The following is a 13,046-nucleotide window of genomic DNA, read 5'->3' on the forward strand; positions in this document are numbered from 1 at the left end:
TGCCATGGCAAGAGTGGATAGGAATGGAAGCTTTCACCTCAGGGCCAAAATGTGAAGCAGAAGATGGAATCAAAGACCCACTGTCCCCCTCACAGCCACACTGCCCATGACCCACCTCTTAGTGATCCACCATTTTCCAGAGCACCAAGCTCCCAACACTTTACCTTTCATAACAAATAATGTAGAGGAATATTAATGTAGCAACATGGCTGCTCTGGCAAGGGGTCACATCCAAAGATCTAGGTTTGTGGGATCTGTTTGGAATGATACACCTTTAATCTCTCTGGCTGGAATACAGACATGACCTTAACACACACACATTTAATCCCAAATAATGAAGGTAAAACTAATTTGTAGAAGGAAGTAGCCATGTTTGAAAGTGAGTTCAAGTTTCTAATTGAGGGGCAGACAAAGTGCCAAATCAGAGAGAGTTGGCAGAATGAGTAAGAGATAGGATATGTTCAACTCTCACAAGAACAGACAGGAAAGAGAGGAGACTTAAGAGTGGCACAGGGAGAGAGAAAGCTGAGACACAAGTGGTAGTGTATGGTGTGGGTATATGCCAGTTTTACCAGGAAAATTTTACAGAGACAGGTTGTAGGTGAAGACAGAATGAGCCAGATAATGAAAAGGAGCCAGATGATTAGAACAGATTGCCAGAGTTAGAATGAAATCAAGCAGAGCAATTCAGTCAGAAGCCAAGAGCAGCCATGCTGAATCAGTCAGCTTGGCAAGGCATTTGGGCCAGAACTGCTGAGTTGAACCAGTCAGCCAGATTTCAGGAAATACTAGAAAGGGTGAGCTTATTCATCAGAAAACTAGATCCAAGTCTGGGAGCCTTGAAGAAGTGTTTGCATTTGTCTGGCTCCCTGTAGAGTCTGGGATGAGAGTTGGGGTAGAAACAATGTTAATAGTGATAAGAACATAGAAACAAAGTTAATAGTAATAAGAACATAGAAACAATGTTAATAGTGATAAGAATGTCACGCTGGTTGTGTTGTGACAGCTGGACTATTAGTTGGTCCTGTTTCTCAAAGGACACACCTGCTGACAGATTGGAAAAGGTGACAGTGACCATGTTTTCCTCAGAGTGCCTGCCCTTTCCCAAGCAAAGAAAGGCCAGGTGGTGGTGCTCACCTTTAATCCCAGCACATGAGAGGTAAAGGCAGGAGGACTCTGTGAGTACAAAGTCAGCCTGGTATACAAAATGAGTTCAAGGACAGCCAGGACTACACAGAGAAATTCTGTCTTGCACCACCACCACCACCCCCCCCCCAAATAAAAGAAAGAAGGAAGGAAAGAAAGAAAAAAAGAAAAGGAAGGGTTTGTAGACAGGGCCAGAAATTTTTCAATAAGAGAATGAGTAAGCAGGAAAGTCCTCAAACATGGGTTTATGTGCTAAGGTCAGTAGTTTTATCCTGCTCAGTGCATGGTTTTGACTCTAGAAGGACAAGATGGAGGCCTAGCAGTGGTGGCACAGGAGTTTAATCACAGCACTTGGGAGGCGGAGGCAGGTGGATCTCTATGAGTTAAGGCCAGCTTGGTCCAGAAAGTAAGTTCTAGGACAGCTAAAGGTATACAGAGAAACCCTATCTCAAAATACAAAACAAACAAACAAACAACAACAAAGGAAGCCTCACCCATCTCTCTACTACAGAGTCCAGAGGGAAGCAGGAAGAAACCATCAGGGAGGCAGCTGTCCTTAAATGTAGTTTCACCATTATCTAGGAGTGTAACTGATCTTTCTTTCTTGCAGTTTTCAATATTACTGTTTTGGTCCGGTGTTTTAACCATTATATAACATGTGCAGTTTCTTCTTTGTTGTTTTCTTCATTTTGAGGGTTTGTTTGTTCGTTTGTTTGAGACAGGGTCTCACTATATAGGGCTGGCTGTCCTGAAACTCGCTATGTAGAACAGGCTGATCTTGATCTCACAGAGATCCACCTGCCTCTGCCTCTGCCTCCCCAGTAATGAGATCAAAGGCATGCAACATAATAATACCCTGACTATGCAAAATTTCTTTTCTGGTCCTGTCTATTTGGTGTTTTTATTGATTGGGAATTTCACATCATGAACCTCAAGCACACTTATTTCCCAGTCCTACCAGATCTCGCATCCCACCTGTCGGACCCCTCCTCCCACCAAAGAGAAAAAGAAGAGGAGGAGGAGGAAGCAGATGAAGAAGAGGAAGAAGCAGCAGCAACAGCTAAAGAGACAGAAGAAACTGGAGGAGGAGGAGGAGGAGGAGGAGGAGGAGGAGGAGGAGGAGGAGGAGGAGCAGGAGCAGGAGGAGGAGCAGGAGCAGGAGCAGGAGCAGGAGCAGGAGCAGGAGCAGGAGCAGGAGCAGGAGCAGGAGGAGGAGGAGAAATAAGTCCAACCTGCGTTGCCCCCATGCTCACTGGAGCATAGTCAAACTCCCAGTGGCCAGCCCCTTAAAGAAAACTGAGTCCTTCCCCACCCAACCACTACAAGAAGCCATCAGTTGTGGAGAGCTACACTTCACCTTGATGGCTTTCTGTCTAAGCTGTTACTTTGGCAAGGATAGGGTGAGGGTAGGGCTTGTCACAGAAGCCTTCTGCATCCCTTTCTCAGCCACAAGTCTGCAGTCATCAATACCATGGCAAAAGTAGCTTCCTCACCTTTCCTGTCATCAGGCACATGGACCAGGAAGTTACAAATGGTTTCTGGTGACAGCACAGACTGCAGACAGTCACACGGTCTCAGGGATCAGCACCTGCCGTGGACTTCAGAATGGCCTTCGGTCACAGACCACGGTCATCAATCCAATCCTCTGCCACTGCACAGGCTGCATACATCATTATAACCTTCAGCAGCTGCACAGGCCAAGGACATCAACAAGGCCTTAGGTGACACCTCAGGCCACTCACATTAACATAACCTCAGGTGGCATCATAGCCCATGGACATCAACACGGGTTTAGGCAGTGCAGACCATGGACATTTGCATGATCTTTGTGGTAACACAGGCCACAAACATCAATAGAGGCCCCAGCTGCAATAGGACCATTGCCCAGGCAGCTCTCAGCTGCAGCACCAACTCAGACATCACCATGGACTCAGGTGGCATCACAGGATACCCACATCAATATGGTCCTGGGTGGCAGCAGAGCCCACAGACATCAGCATGGTCTCCGGTAGTGACCCAGACCAAGGACATCTGTATGGCCTTTGGTGGTAACTTGTGTCAGGGACATCACCATGTCTCCCAGCTGCTGAAGGACCAGGAATATCCATGTGAACCTCTGGCTTCAACACACCGAGGACAGTTGACCACAGATACCAGCATGGACTCCAAGGGCAACACAGACCATAGAGGTCTTTCAAGGTCCCATCCAGAAAAATGAACTGTTCTTCATTGTGGACAGTTGTTGCTCAGAGCCAGGACTATGACTGGGCAGCGTGGCAGGGGGCTGAGTCAGAATGTACAAGCTACAGGCTGCCCTACTTGACAACAAAGAGTTCCTCCATCCACTGCAGCCTTTTCTCACACCTCTCACCACCGTTGAGTTTCTAGCTGCACCCCTCCACTGTTCACTCATGCCTCCATTCCTCTATCTTTCTCACCTCTCCATCAAATGTTTGTCTGTCATAGAGGCATTGAAAACTGAAGTGTCCCATAATGTGTGTATAATTATGTGACATATATATAATGTATATTGTGTGACATATGTATATATGTATATACATATAGTACACTCATATGTGTTTTGTGTATATATATACATACATTTTTAAAAGATGCTATTCTTTTTAAAGATAGATTTATTTATGTATTTATTATTTATTCATTTATTTATTTATAAGCACACTGTAGCTGTCTTCAGACACACAGAAGAGGGCATCAGATCCCATTACAGATGGTTGTGAGCCACCATGTGGTTGCTGGGATTTGAACTCAGGACCTCTGGAAGAGCAGTCAGTGGTCTTAACCACTGAGCCATCTCTCCAGCTCTACACATATTGTTTTTTTGACCATGCAAATATTCATTGCAACGAGTGCTAGGTCTGGTTTCTGAAGCATTGTATAAATACTGGGCCATTTCTGAGACTCATCTCAGATGTCCTACTGTTGCCCAGAGTCAGGGTGATGTTGCAGTTAGGCAGGGCATCCAGGGGCAGGTTCTGTGCAAGCTCCTGACTGCCACGTACCTTCCTGTCCTCGATGTATGCCACCCCGAGGCTCACCAGGCTCGACCTTTGTGCTTGTGACCGGCAGGCAGCTGCACTCTCCATCTCCCAGCAGGGCAGGCAGCTACTGAGGCATCATCCTGGGTTCTGGCTGGCTGGCCTAGGACCATCTCTATTCAGTTGTGACATGTTTCCCAGGGAGCTCCAGGACTCTGCACTCCACCCTGTCTTCAGTGCTGGCCACCCCCATGGTTGGTTCACTGAGGCCCAGCTCCCTCTTCCCAGCAGCAGGACAAGCAGCACAAGCTGCGGCCACAGTGGCTCTGTGTAGGCGGCTGACCTAAGGCTTGCCCTATTCAGCAAAGATCTGTTTCTGAGGAAGCTCGGGGCCTCTCATCTTCCTGAGACGTCTGCTGCGCTACAGCAGCAAAGGGTATTGACTAGTCATTCTCCACAGAGCTCTGTTCTGCCGTCTTTCCTTCCAGTCTCGTGAGTCCACACTTTAAGAGCATCTTCCCATAAGACTTGCCTTTCCCGACCCCTCCATTGTTCTGGAGCTACCACAAGCCCTGCAGACTCCCTTCCCACTGCCTTGTCACCCATCAGAGTCTCCATGGGTCCCTCAGACTCCTCAGCAGATGCTGGCAAACACTGCCATCTCCGTGTGCTTCTTCCCTATTTGAAGATTTTTTTCCTATGATTTTATTTAAACTATTTTCTATGTCTATGGCATGAAATCCATTTCCTTCTTTAAAATCATATCCATAGATTTTTTTTCCATTATGTCTTCTCAGAGGTCTTCATGCTCCACTCACACATTTTAAAAAATTATCATGGGGGCTGGAAAGATAGATGGCTCAGCAATTAAGAGCACTGACTGCTCTTCCAGAGGTCCTGAGTTCAAATCCCAGCAACCACATGGTGGCTCACAACCATCTGTAATGGAATCTGATGCCCTCTTCTGCCTCATACTCATACGAATAAATAAATCTTTTTAAAAATTATCATATATCTTGGCAAAATGATCCAATTGTTCTTTTCTTCAAGCCTGCACATGATCCATTCTGCCAGGAAGGCCTTCCTTTAAGCTTTTTCACTCCCTTTATCATTGCAATGTGTTGGGTTCTTTGTTCCTCTTTAAAGAATTCTATTTTCATATCCCAAAATTAATTTCCTAACTTCATCCGGCTGTTTGAATTCTCTTGGGAATTCCTTCAAGGCTGTATTCTTGTCTTTCACTTATTTGAACACATTCATAGTTGGCCTTTGTAGGGAGCAGATGAAGTCCTGAGGGGATGCATATTGTTAACCTCAACATAGTCATGGCAAGGACCAAGGCCTCAAACTCATGGGAAACCAACAAAGCCTCTCCATTTGCTCCAAGTCTGCACTGGCAAAGCCTTCCTCTGGCCCCAGTGCAAACGGTGGCAGTGTATGAAAGTGTCCATGTTAACAAATGACTGGCCAGTGTTTCCAAAAACTAGCAACCACAGCTTCCTCCTGTGGCCTACCAAAGCCTACTGAGGCTAGCCAACCCCTCCCCCTGTGCTAAAGTGTCCAGTTGGTGCCACCCCTCTGAGTGTGTACAGCCCACCTGATGCCAGCTCTTCTATACGTGTGTTTGTGTGTCTGTCTGCCCTTGAAGAGTCCATCGCTGTTTGTTTATGTGTGTGAGTGTTTCACCTAGACATGTGTACTCTTTGAGTCAGCCTGGTACAGGAGGAGGCCAGAAGAGGGAGCTGTAAGGCTCAAAGTGAGTCTTAACTACTGGCAGACACCTTCGCCCCCCAAAGTGAGAACAGACTTCGATGCAAACGCAAGAGGTTTATTTTTAGGGCACGTTGGGGTTGACCCTCAATCAGCCCCTCGTGGTGAGTGACTAGAAGGTGACCCCAAATGGCTATAACAAGCAGTTTTTATACTTTTTAGGGGCACAGATTACATCAGCAAGGTTACAGTTTAAAATTATTGGCTAAGCATATTGACCTTTGAATTTATTGGCTAGCAAGCATATGACATGCATTCAAACTCTATCTGGGACCAGAGGGTCAGGTGACTCTCAGTCAGTACATTCTGTGGATTTTCTTTTTTTTTTTTCTTTCATTTTAAGGTCTCTCAAGTTTATTTTCATTTTAGTAGTATCTTGTATTTGTACAATTTGTATCTTGTATTTATTGTTTGACGATTTTATACACATATACATTATATCTTGATCATATGCACCCCAACTCCCCCTTACTCCCCCTGAACACCTCTTAAGATGTCTCCTCCTTTCTTTTTTTTTTGTTTAAGACCTTACATATTTAATACAGTGCGTTACCCCTGTACAAATGGAAAAAACTTAAGTTCAACATTTCTAGACCAATATGGCTGTTAATTTCTGTACAGTGCCAACTCAACACAGTAAACGGGGATACTTTTTTCCAAAGTTGACAGCACAGCTAAAGTTTCCAAAAATTCAAATTATATATCTGTATATATATATTTATATTTATATAAAAAGACCAATAATAGCAGTGTGTTATGCATCAACAGCAGCAACAGCTTTTCCAGGTTCTGCAGTCATCTGAACAAAACTGTAGAGACATCCAGCACACTCCATTAAAAAAAAAAAAGTAAAAAAACAAAACCTGAGAAAACAGCACAGTTCTGTTACTCTTGTGGTACCTGGCACCATTTTTTTTTTAATTAGCTTCTCAATCATCATCTGGAAAGAAAACATTCTGAGCAACATCATTAAAAACAGCTCTGATAAAGCATGGTCACTACTACGTATCATAAAGCAGGTACAAGCTATTTTACATCCACAGAGGTATGATACAGTACTGTCCTATATCTATAATACTAGAGGATACAATTTGAAAGGCATTATTTGAGACTTGATTCTACTTTTCCAGCAGAGGGCCCAAAGGATGGTGTGACACAGCTTTGTAAAGAAACATACTCTAGACAGGATTTCCTTTCACTAGTGGCACAGTTCTAAGGATTCATTCTCTCCATGAATGTCAGCTAAAACCGTTATTAAAAAAATGAAATATCCCTAAAACAAAACCGTATAACCACCGGATTCACATGAAGATGACCTAGTGGAGACAAGCTGGACCTCACCTTACCAACAAGCTATCAAATCTGTTATGTTTAAACAGTGAGACCTCCAAGGAAGGAGATGCCAAGTAGTGCTTCAAAGCTTCGGACCACAATCAAATACAGCATCCTATTCAACAGAAGCAGAAGCTCATCTGAATATGCTCAAGGATGCTGACATCAACATTTAATCATCTCCTCACTCATCCAGGAAGAAGGGGAGATCAGTTACTACTGTACTTTATTGTGTTCAACCAAATCACCATGTTACAAAAATAGCAAGCTGCCATAATAAAAAATAAGGCTCCTCTATCCAGCACCAGATAGCATCATTTTACTTTCAAGCCTAGAAATTGCACACTTGTATATAAACCAACCGAAGATGAGGATTGATAGTTCATCTTGGTGGATTTTTCCTTTGATGAATATGAAGTGTCCTTCCTTATCTTTTTTGATGACTTTTAATTGAAAATTGATTTTATTTGATATTAGAATGGCTACTCCAGCTTGCTTCTTCTGACCCTTTGCTTGGAAAGTTGTTTTCCAGCCTTTCACTCTGAGGTAGTGTCTGTCTTTGTCTCTGAGGTGTGTTTCCTGTAGGCAGCAGAATGCAGGGTCCTCATTGCGTATCCAGTTTGTTAATCTATGTCTTTTTATTGGGGAGTTGAGGCCATTGATGTTGAGAGATATTAAGGAATAGTGATTATTGCTTCCTGTTATATTCATATTTGGATGTGAGGTTATGTTTGTGTGCTTTTCTTCTCTTTGTTTTGTTGCCAAGACGATTAGTTTCTTGCTTCCTCTAGGGTATAGCTTGCCTCCTTATGTTGGGCTTTACCCTTTATTATCCTTTGTAGTGCTGGATTTGTAGAAAGATATTGTGTAAATTTGGTTTTGTCATGGAATATCTTGGTTTCTCCATCTATGTTAATTGAGAGTTTTGCAGGATACAGTAACCTGGGCTGGCATTTGTGTTCTCTTAGGGTCTGTATGACATCTGTCCAGGATCTTCTGGCCTTCATAGTTTCTGGCGAAAAGTCTGGTGTGATTCTGATAGGTCTGCCTTTATATGTTACTTGACCTTTTCCCCTTACTGCTTTTAATATTCTTTCTTTATTTTGTGCGTTTGGTGTTTTGACTATTATGTGACGGGAGGTGTTTCTTTTCTGGTCCAATCTATTTGGAGTTCTGTAGGCTTCTTGTATGCCTATGGGTATCTCTTTTTTTAGGTTAGGGAAGTTTTCTTCTATGATTTTGTTGAAGATATTTACTGGTCCTTTGAGCTGGGAGTCTTCACTCTCTTCTATACCTACTATCCTTAGGTTTGATCTTCTCATTGAGTCCTGGATTTCCTGTGTGTGTTGGACCAGTAGCTTTTTCTGCTTTACATTATCTTTGACAGTTGAGTCAATGATTTCTATGGAATCTTCTGCTCCTGAGATTCTCTCTTCCATCTCTTGTATTCTGTTGGTGAAGCTTGTATCTACAGCTCCTTGTCTTTTCTTTTGATTTTCTATGTCCAGGGTTGTTTCCATGTGTTCTTTCTTGATTGCTTCTATTTCCATTTTTAATTCCTTCAACTGTTTGATTGTGTTTTCCTGGAATTCTTTCAGGGATTTTTGTGTCTCCTCTCTATGGGTTTCTACTTGTTTATTTATGTTTTCCTGGAATTCTTTCAGGCATTTTTGCGATTCCTCTCTGTAGGCTTCTACTTGTTTTCTAAGGGAGTTCTCCACGTCTTTCTTGAAGTCCTCCAGCATCATGATCAAATACGATTTTGAAACTAAATCTTGCTTTTCTGGTGTGTTTGGATATTCCATGTTTATTTTGGTGGGAGAATTGGGCTCCGATGATGCCATGTAGTCTTGGTTTCTGTTGCTTGGGTTCCTGCGCTTGCCTCTTGCCATCAGATTATCTCTAGTGTTACTTTGTTCTGCTATTTCTGACAGTGGCTAGACTGTCCTATAAGCCTGTGTGTCAGGAGTGCTGTAGACCTGTTTTCCTGTTTTCTTTCAGCCAGTTATGGGGACAGAGTGTTCTGCTTTCGGGCGTGTAGTTTTTCCTCTCTACAGGTCTTCAGCTGTTCCTGTGGGCCTGTGTCTTGAGTTCACCAGGCAGGTCACTTGCAGGGGAAAAGTTGGTCCTACCTGAGGTTCCGAGGCTCAAGTGTGCTCGTGGGGTACTGCCTAAGTCCTCTCCGCGGCGGCAGCAACTGAGGAGATCTGCGCCACTCTTTCCGGGAGCCTCCGTGCACCAGGGTTCCAGATGGCGTTTGGTGTTTTCCTCTGGCGTCTGGACGTGCGCAGAGTGCAGTCTCTTCTGGTTTCCCAGGCGTGTCCGCCTCTCTGAAGGTTCAGCTCTCCCTCCCACGGGATTTGGGTGCAGAGAACTGTCCATTCTGTGGATTTTCAAGAATGTCACTGCTCCTCTCAAGAACTGTGGGTAGAGAATGGAACTTGGCCTAGCCTTGACCCGGTGGGAAGCTGGTACTTGGCCTAATCTTGACCTGGGGCGGTGGGTGTAAGGCTGGCGAAAGCCCCTAGGGTCCTTTAGGCACCAGATCCTCTAGTGTTAGGCTGTAAACTGTCTTGTGGGAGATGGGAACTGAACCCTGGTACTGTGTAAGCCCAGCAAGTGCGCTTAACTGCTGAGCTCCAATAATTGCCCTTATTTCCTTGTCTAAAGTTTTACTGGAGTCTTACTGGAGTTAACACTGGAGTGATGATTTTTTTTGAAGAAGTAGTGCGTGTAGTTTTTAAAAACAATTTAACACCTTTCCTGGGAGCTGGACCCTCACTCTGACCTCTCCTGGCTCCCTTTGCTTCATTCAGCTTAGCCCAGGATCAATTGCAACCATACCCCAACCCGGGAAAGCCAGGAGATGCTGTCCCAGTTCCACCACCGCTCCCTCTCAGCTTCTCTTTTGTTCCTCCCCGCTAACTTCCCCAAGCCCCCAGCTACCACCCCAGCTTCTCTCTTTCTCTGCCCACCTTTGCTCCTCAGATGAAAAACAGTCAGACAGCTTTATTATTTTAGAACTTGGCAGATAGGCGCAATTGCTGGGCGCAGAATCTGCTGCCCTAACCTTATCAGCTAGCCTATATCAGCCAGCCTCTGCCACCAGTGGAGGCCATTGGTCCTAGCTTACAAGATCTTACATGGTAGTATTGTGCTTCTCCTTCCAAAGTGGGGCCAAAAAACTCTGCTCTTTCCTCACATCTCTTTTTTCCTCCTGGGACCCAGAAGTCCCACCTTTACTCTTTGCCCAGCAATGGCTCCCGCCTTTATTGACCAAATCAAGAACCAATTAGGGAACCAGACAGTCTAAAGTTTCACATCAGGGATCTCACTGGACTTGCCACTGGAACGATGATGTTTGGAGAAGACATATTGTTTTGTTTTGTTTGTTACTGTTGTGTTTGTGCTGGGATCTGCCCATCTGTTGACTAACCTGGGTCACCTTTCTTCTTCCAGTAGAAGTGTTTGCGGAGTTCAAAGACTAAAAACTTTGTAGTGGAGTCGAAGTGACATTTTCCTCTTTAGTGGGAGTGTTTCAGGACTAGACCTCCCCTGACAGCTGATTCCTGTCACCATCAGCAGTAGTCCACCCTGAAAATGGCAGAGCAGGCAATGGCAAAACAATCACTTTAAGTACCCGTTGTCTTAGAAAACTCACATAACAAAACAAACAAGTGAAAGTGGAAGGGAGGAACACTTGTAGGTGAGGTGAAAGGTGGGGGATTTGGGGGGAGGAGACTGACAGTGGGGATTGATGGGGTGATGGTAAATAATCTCAATGCATCACTTACAGATGTCAGATAATAAGTTTGATCCAAACAATGAAGACAGAGGAGAGAGGAGCCTAAAGAATGCAGCTCAGAGTTACAACACAGGCTTGGCGTGTGGGGTGCGGTGGGGTGGGGTGGGGTGGGGTGGGTTGGGGGACCCTGGATTGGACTCCAGCATGAAAAGACAAATTACATAATATGGCAAAATATTAAAGCCTAGAGAAAGTAGGTCAAGGGTGAATTAAGTGTCCACCGTGCTCTTTACTATACCTTGTCAACTTTTCTGAGTTAGACATTTTCTACAAAAAAATATGTGGAGAGTGTTTTCAAGATACCACCATGCCAGCAGACAGATTTCTGCCGTTAAGTTGGAGTGGGGCCTCTAGTCTGTGCATATTCTGAGGCTTCTGTCTCCTGTGATTCTAACGAACATTTGAGAGCCAAGTGCAGACACAGGCAGTACTGAGCAGGCCTAGTGCCCGAGCCCTTGGTGGCTTATTGTCCTGTTTTGTAAGTGAAGTGCAAGGCTACAGCTGAGCTTGTGGTTTTGTTGTTGTTTCTGGTTGTTCCAGGGAATGAGCCCGGGCCTTCATGCATGAACTATGTGACCTATCACGGAGGTCACCCTACCCCCCATCCTACTCCTCCACCCCATCCCACCCCACCTCCATCCCAAGCCTCGGCCTGTTTGAATGCACATCCCAGGATTTCTTCATGCCTCGCTGGCCAACAGCACACAGGTTCTCCTTAAACACCCAGTATTGTTTGTCTGATACAGAGAAGTCTAAAACCTGAGACAAAGACTATTATGTTAGCGAAGCCTGAGAAGTTTGGATTTGAATATAGGATTTCAGAACGGTAGAAATTAGAGAAGCAGGCTGAATCACCAGAAAGGAACTTTCCCTCATCGATTCAGCCTCCCCAAAGGCATGTGGCACTCTTTACTCACCACCACCTCCGTCTCCCCAGTTGCTTTTGGGTGTTTACCATGGCGAAAGAAAACAAACCAAGACAATGGCTTAGGAGAGAGAAGACATTGACCACAGAACAATCTCTAAGTGCAGATTATTAAAAAAGAAAAAAGAAAACCCAGTGGTTCCTAAGCAAAACAGACAGGGAGGGAGACTTGAGGGAGGAAGGGAGGTTGGTGGAGCAGGGAGACCTAGGAGGGCAAATGTTGTCAATGCTTCACCCAGGACTGTCCTAGGGAAAGAGCAGAAGGGAGAGAGTAGTTAAGGACAGAGGTTTCCTCACAATGACCAGTCCTGACTGTGCCCCGCCTGCACGTGGGACCATAAACCTTTGTCTCTACTGTTCTTTGGCCCAGGGAAGCTAAGGGCTAGCACAATCAAGATCAACTCACACTCTGAGCAGACGCAGAGACGGTCCGGTATTGAAGGTAGTATCTGGGGTGCGCCATGTTCTCCTGCATGGGTGGGGTCTCTGCACCAGCGACTAGAAGCTCCTCCATTTTGTAAGTCATCTTTACGTGAGTTAGGCAGAGAGTCAGTGAGGAGGCCTGAAATTCAAGCAAACTGCCATGGCTGCTGACTGCGTTTTCCAAGTTGGTGAAGAAAAGGGGTGTTTGTAGATGCCAGGAGAGGAACTCTAAGCAAATTGCTCCATCCTGGAAGGACTTCTGATGAACTAGGCACCAAGACACCACACAGCACCCCAGTAGTAGCCATAATTTAATTAACAGTTAATTAGATGCACATACTAGTCTCTCTGGGTTGAAGATTGTATTAATGTTTTTTGTTTTTCTATATTACCTGAATTCTGAGACCACGTGTTATTTTTAAGACAACCCACCCCCCCAGTTTATTTGGGGGGAAGGACATGCAGCACACGTGTGGAAGTCAGAGGACAACTTACGGGGGTCAGTTCTTGCTTTAAGTTAACGTAGGTCCCAGGGATCGAGTGGCAAGCGCCTTTGCCCACTGAGGTATCCTGTCAGCTTAAAGGGATGTTTAGAGGTTCTATGCAAACGAGAAAAGTCTCTCCAATGACCACAAAAGAAATGAGA

General features: G+C 44.9%; 1 protein-coding gene across 2 annotated transcripts in view; it reads left to right on the forward strand.

Annotated features, from left to right (window-relative positions):
• Positions 1-12,288: 12,288 nt before the first annotated feature.
• Positions 12,289-13,046, forward strand: part of Spmip3 (sperm microtubule inner protein 3) — a 23,370-nt gene continuing 22,612 nt past the window's right edge. Inside the window, exon 1 of one of the 2 annotated variants that reach the window (XM_087581693.1) lies at positions 12,289-12,419. The gene's annotated coding sequence lies outside the window, so the exon portion shown is untranslated. The remainder of the gene's footprint in view (positions 12,420-13,046) is intronic. The other variant, XM_087581692.1, reaches the window with a different exon arrangement.

The sequence above is a fragment of the Rattus norvegicus genome, chromosome 13 (assembly GCF_021556685.1).
Source record: "Rattus norvegicus strain SHRSP/BbbUtx chromosome 13, alternate assembly SHRSP_T2T, whole genome shotgun sequence".
Classification (NCBI taxonomy): Eukaryota; Metazoa; Chordata; class Mammalia; order Rodentia; family Muridae; genus Rattus; species Rattus norvegicus.